Here is a 6,000-nt window from a genome sequence, read left to right as displayed (position 1 = left end):
ACATAAAGATATATGCATGAGTGATGGTACAGAGCGGCATAGGCAAGATGCAGTAGATGGTATCGAGTACAGTATATACATATGAGATGAGTATGTAAACAAAGTGGCATAGTTTAAAGTGGCTAGTGATACATGTATTACATAAAGATGCAGTAGATGATATAGAGTACAGTATATACGTATACATATGAGCTAAATAATGTAGGGTATGTAAACATTATATTATGTAGCATTGTTTAAAGTGGCTAGTGATATATTTTACATAAATTCCCATTATTAAAGTGGCTGGAGTTGAGTCAGTGTGTTGGCAGCAGCCACTCAATGTTAGTGGTGGCTGTTTAACAGTCTGATGGCCTTTCAGTCTCTCGGTCCCTGCTTTGATGCACCTGTACTGACCTTGCCTTCTGGATGATAGCGGGGTGAACAGGCAGTGGCTCGGGTGGTTGTTTTCCTTGATGATCTTTATGGCCTTCCTGTGACATCGGGTGGTGTAGGTGTCCTGGAGGGCAGGTAGTTTGCCCCCGGTGATGCGTTGTGCAGACCTCACTACCCTCTGGAGAGCCTTACGGTTGTGGGCGGAGCAGTTGCCATACCAGGCGGTTATACAGCCCGACAGGATGCTCTCGATTGTGCATCTGTAGAAGTTTGTGAGTGCTTTTGGTGACAAGCCAAATTTCTTCACCCTCCTGAGGTTGAAGAGGCGCTGCTGCGCCTTCTTCACGATGCTGTCTGTGTGGGTGGACCAATTCAGTTTGTCTGTGATGTGTACGCCGAGGAACTTAAAACGTACTACCCTCTCCACTACTGTTCCATCGATGTGGATAGGGGGGTGTTCCCTCTGCTGTTTCCTGAAGTCCACAATCATCTCCTTAGTTTTGTTGACGTTGAGTGTGAGGGTATTTTCCTGACACCACACTCCGAGGGCCCTCACCTCCTCCCTGTAGGCCGCCTCGTCGTTGTTGGTAATCAAGCCTACCACTGTTGTGTCGTCCGCAAACTTGATGATTGAGTTGGAGGCCTGCGTGGCCACGCAGTTGTGGGTGAACAGGGAGTACAGGAGAGGGCTCAGAACGCACCCTTTTGGGGCCCCAGTGTTGAGGATCAGCAGCTGAGCTCAGCTGAGCTGTAGTCGATGAACAGCATTCTCACATAGGTATTCCTCTTGTCCAGATGGGTTAGGGCAGTGTGCAGTGTGGTTGAGATTACATTGTCTGTGGACCTATTTGGGCGGTAAGCAAATTGGAGTGGGTCTAGGGTGTCAGGTAGGGTGGAGGTGATATGGTCCTTGACTAGTCTCTCAAAGCACTTCATGATGACGGAAGTGAGTGCTACGGGGCGGTAGTCGTTTAGCTCAGTTACCTTAGCTTTCTTGGGAACAGGAACACATGGTGGCCCTCTTGAAGCATGTGGGAACAGCAGACTGGGATAGGGATTTAATATGTCCGTAAACACACCAGCCAGCTGGTCTGCGCATGCTCTGAGGGCATGGCTGGGGATGCCGTCTGGGCCTGCAGCCTTGCGAGGGTTAACACGTTTTAATGTTTTACTCACCTCGGCTGCAGTGAAGGAGAGTCCACGGCTGGGGATGCCGTCTGGGCCTGAAGCCTTGCGAGGGTTAACACGTTTAAATGTTTTACTCACCTCGGCTGCAGTGAAGGAGAGTCCGCATGTTTTGGTTGCGGGCCCTGTCAGTGGCACTGTATTGTCCTCAAAGCGGGCAAAAAAGTGATTTAGTCTGCCTGGGAGCAAGACATCCTGGTCCGTGACTGGGCTGGTTTTCTTTTTGTAATCCGTGATTGACTGTAGACCATGCCACATACCTCTTGTGTCTGAGCCGTTGAATTGCGATTCTACTTTGTCTCTATACTGACGCTTAGCTTGTTTGATTGCCTTGCGGAGGGAATAGCTACACTGTTTGTATTCGGTCATGTTTCCGGTCACCTTGCCCTGATTAAAAGCAGTGGTTCGTGCTTTCAGTTTCACGCGAATGCTGCCATCAATCCACGGTTTCTGGTTTGGGAATGTTTTAATCGTTGCTATGGGAACGACATCTTCAACGCACGTTCTAATGAACTCGCTCACCGAATCAGCGTATTCGTCAATGTTGTTGTTTGACGCAATATGAAACATATCCCAGTCCACGTGATGGAAGCAGTCTTGGAGCGTGGAATCAGATTGGTCGGACCAGCGTTGAACAGACCTCAGCACGGGAGCTTCTTGTTTTAGCTTCTGTCTGTAGGCAGGGAGCAACAAAATGGAGTCGTGGTCAGCTTTTCCGAAAGGAGAGCGGGGGAGGGCCTTATATGCGTCGCGGAAGTTAGAATAGCAATGATCCAAGGTTTTGCCAGCCCTGGTTGCGCAATCGATATGCTGATACAATTTAGGGAGTCTTGTTTTCAGATTAGCCTTGTTAAAATCCCCAGCTAAAATGAATGCAGCCTCAGGATATGTGGATTCCAGTTTGCAAAGTCAAATAAAGTTTGTTCAGAGCCATCGATGTGTCTGCTTGGGGAGGAATATATACGGCTGTGATTATAATCGAAGATAATTCCCTTGGTAGATAATGCGGTCGACATTTGATTGTGAGGAATTCTAAATCAGGTGAACAGAAGGACTTGAGTTCCTGTATGTTGTTGTGACCACACCACGTCTTGTTAACCATACCACGTCTCGTTAACCATACCGCATACGCCCCCGCCCTACATACCGCATACGCCCCCGCCCTACATAACGCATACGCCCCTGCCCTACACTATAGTCCAAAGGGATGTTCTAATGACAAGTATCTCACATAAGCATATTATGCAAATAAAACATCTTATCTATGTTACCCAACTAATTCTGATTCATCCACCACACTACTTTGAAGAATCTCAAATATATTTTGATTTAACAATTTTTCGCTTACTACATGATCCCATGTGTGTTATTTCATACTTGTTGTTGATTCTTCACAAAAAAATACAGTTTTATATCTTTATGTTTGAAGCCTGAAATGTGGCAAAAGGTCGCAAAGTTCAAGGGGGCCGAATACTTTCGCAAGGCACTGTAATAGGAACTGTTCACAAAGAAAGACTTTTACTTGAGAGAGGAGTATCCCATAGCCAGATAGCATTCGCTATAAATTATCATTCAGTTTGGTCTCCAAGACGAGGTTCTAATCTCGTTCCTGGTACTTCATAGTACAAAACCACCAACTCATCCAATGGCATATATCAATTGTCAACTCTAGATACTCCCATCTCAAGTACATCCCCACTCCTGGACAAGCTCACTGAGGGGAGTGAGCCTCTAGGTCATATACTATCTCAAGATAAGTGCAACATCAGAGGGGACATACAATGGTTCCAGACACTGCCATACACCTCCCCCAATGGGAAAAGGTGGGAGTGACTGGCGTACAGACAGGGAGACAAGTAATTGGTTCCCCATTAATCACGCCATCCCTTCACATGGTTTAAGAATAGGTAAAGACACATTCATATAAGAAGATGATGTTCCATTCTGTCCTCTTCCCTTTCTGATATTCTGCATAGCACCAGGGACATGTGAAAGACAAGCCTGACCTCTCCCCTCTCTGGGCCCCAAGTGACTGAGCCCTAGCTGAGAAGGGAAAAGTGCAACTGCCAACAAATCAAATAAATCAAATCCAATTTTATTTGTCACATACACATGGTTAGCAGATGTTAATGCGAGTGTAGCGAAATTCTTGTGCTTCTAGTTCCGACAATGCAGTAATAACCAACGAGTAATCTAACTAACAATTCCAAAACTTCTACCTTATACACACAAGTGTAAAGGGATAAAGAATATGTACATAAAGATATATGCATGAGTGATGGTACAGAGCGGCATAGGCAAGATGCAGTAGATGGTATCGAGTACAGTATATACATATGAGATGAGTATGTAAACAAAGTGGCCTAGTTAAAGTGGCTAGTGATACATGTATTACATAAAGATGCAGTAGATGATATAGAGTACAGTATATACGTATACATATGAGCTAAATAATGTAGGGTATGTAAACATTATATTATGTAGCATTGTTTAAAGTGGCTAGTGATATATTTTACATAAATTCCCATTATTAAAGTGGCTGGAGTTGAGTCAGTGTGTTGGCAGCAGCCACTCAATGTTAGTGGTGGCTGTTTAACAGTCTGATGGCCTTTCAGTCTCTCGGTCCCTGCTTTGATGCACCTGTACTGACCTTGCCTTCTGGATGATAGCGGGGTGAACAGGCAGTGGCTCGGGTGGTTGTTTTCCTTGATGATCTTTATGGCCTTCCTGTGACATCGGGTGGTGTAGGTGTCCTGGAGGGCAGGTAGTTTGCCCCCGGTGATGCGTTGTGCAGACCTCACTACCCTCTGGAGAGCCTTACGGTTGTGGGCGGAGCAGTTGCCATACCAGGCGGTTATACAGCCCGACAGGATGCTCTCGATTGTGCATCTGTAGAAGTTTGTGAGTGCTTTTGGTGACAAGCCAAATTTCTTCACCCTCCTGAGGTTGAAGAGGCGCTGCTGCGCCTTCTTCACGATGCTGTCTGTGTGGGTGGACCAATTCAGTTTGTCTGTGATGTGTACGCCGAGGAACTTAAAACGTACTACCCTCTCCACTACTGTTCCATCGATGTGGATAGGGGGGTGTTCCCTCTGCTGTTTCCTGAAGTCCACAATCATCTCCTTAGTTTTGTTGACGTTGAGTGTGAGGGTATTTTCCTGACACCACACTCCGAGGGCCCTCACCTCCTCCCTGTAGGCCGCCTCGTCGTTGTTGGTAATCAAGCCTACCACTGTTGTGTCGTCCGCAAACTTGATGATTGAGTTGGAGGCCTGCGTGGCCACGCAGTTGTGGGTGAACAGGGAGTACAGGAGAGGGCTCAGAACGCACCCTTTTGGGGCCCCAGTGTTGAGGATCAGCAGCTGAGCTCAGCTGAGCTGTAGTCGATGAACAGCATTCTCACATAGGTATTCCTCTTGTCCAGATGGGTTAGGGCAGTGTGCAGTGTGGTTGAGATTACATTGTCTGTGGACCTATTTGGGCGGTAAGCAAATTGGAGTGGGTCTAGGGTGTCAGGTAGGGTGGAGGTGATATGGTCCTTGACTAGTCTCTCAAAGCACTTCATGATGACGGAAGTGAGTGCTACGGGGCGGTAGTCGTTTAGCTCAGTTACCTTAGCTTTCTTGGGAACAGGAACACATGGTGGCCCTCTTGAAGCATGTGGGAACAGCAGACTGGGATAGGGATTTAATATGTCCGTAAACACACCAGCCAGCTGGTCTGCGCATGCTCTGAGGGCATGGCTGGGGATGCCGTCTGGGCCTGCAGCCTTGCGAGGGTTAACACGTTTTAATGTTTTACTCACCTCGGCTGCAGTGAAGGAGAGTCCACGGCTGGGGATGCCGTCTGGGCCTGAAGCCTTGCGAGGGTTAACACGTTTAAATGTTTTACTCACCTCGGCTGCAGTGAAGGAGAGTCCGCATGTTTTGGTTGCGGGCCCTGTCAGTGGCACTGTATTGTCCTCAAAGCGGGCAAAAAAGTGATTTAGTCTGCCTGGGAGCAAGACATCCTGGTCCGTGACTGGGCTGGTTTTCTTTTTGTAATCCGTGATTGACTGTAGACCATGCCACATACCTCTTGTGTCTGAGCCGTTGAATTGCGATTCTACTTTGTCTCTATACTGACGCTTAGCTTGTTTGATTGCCTTGCGGAGGGAATAGCTACACTGTTTGTATTCGGTCATGTTTCCGGTCACCTTGCCCTGATTAAAAGCAGTGGTTCGTGCTTTCAGTTTCACGCGAATGCTGCCATCAATCCACGGTTTCTGGTTTGGGAATGTTTTAATCGTTGCTATGGGAACGACATCTTCAACGCACGTTCTAATGAACTCGCTCACCGAATCAGCGTATTCGTCAATGTTGTTGTTTGACGCAATATGAAACATATCCCAGTCCACGTGATGGAAGCAGTCTTGGAGCGTGGAATCAGATTGGTCGGACC

Source organism: Oncorhynchus mykiss, chromosome 17, assembly GCF_013265735.2.
Source record: "Oncorhynchus mykiss isolate Arlee chromosome 17, USDA_OmykA_1.1, whole genome shotgun sequence".
NCBI lineage: Eukaryota > Metazoa > Chordata > Actinopteri > Salmoniformes > Salmonidae > Oncorhynchus > Oncorhynchus mykiss.
The sequence above is the reverse complement of the archived record's forward strand: the minus strand, read 5'-3'. Positions refer to the sequence as shown.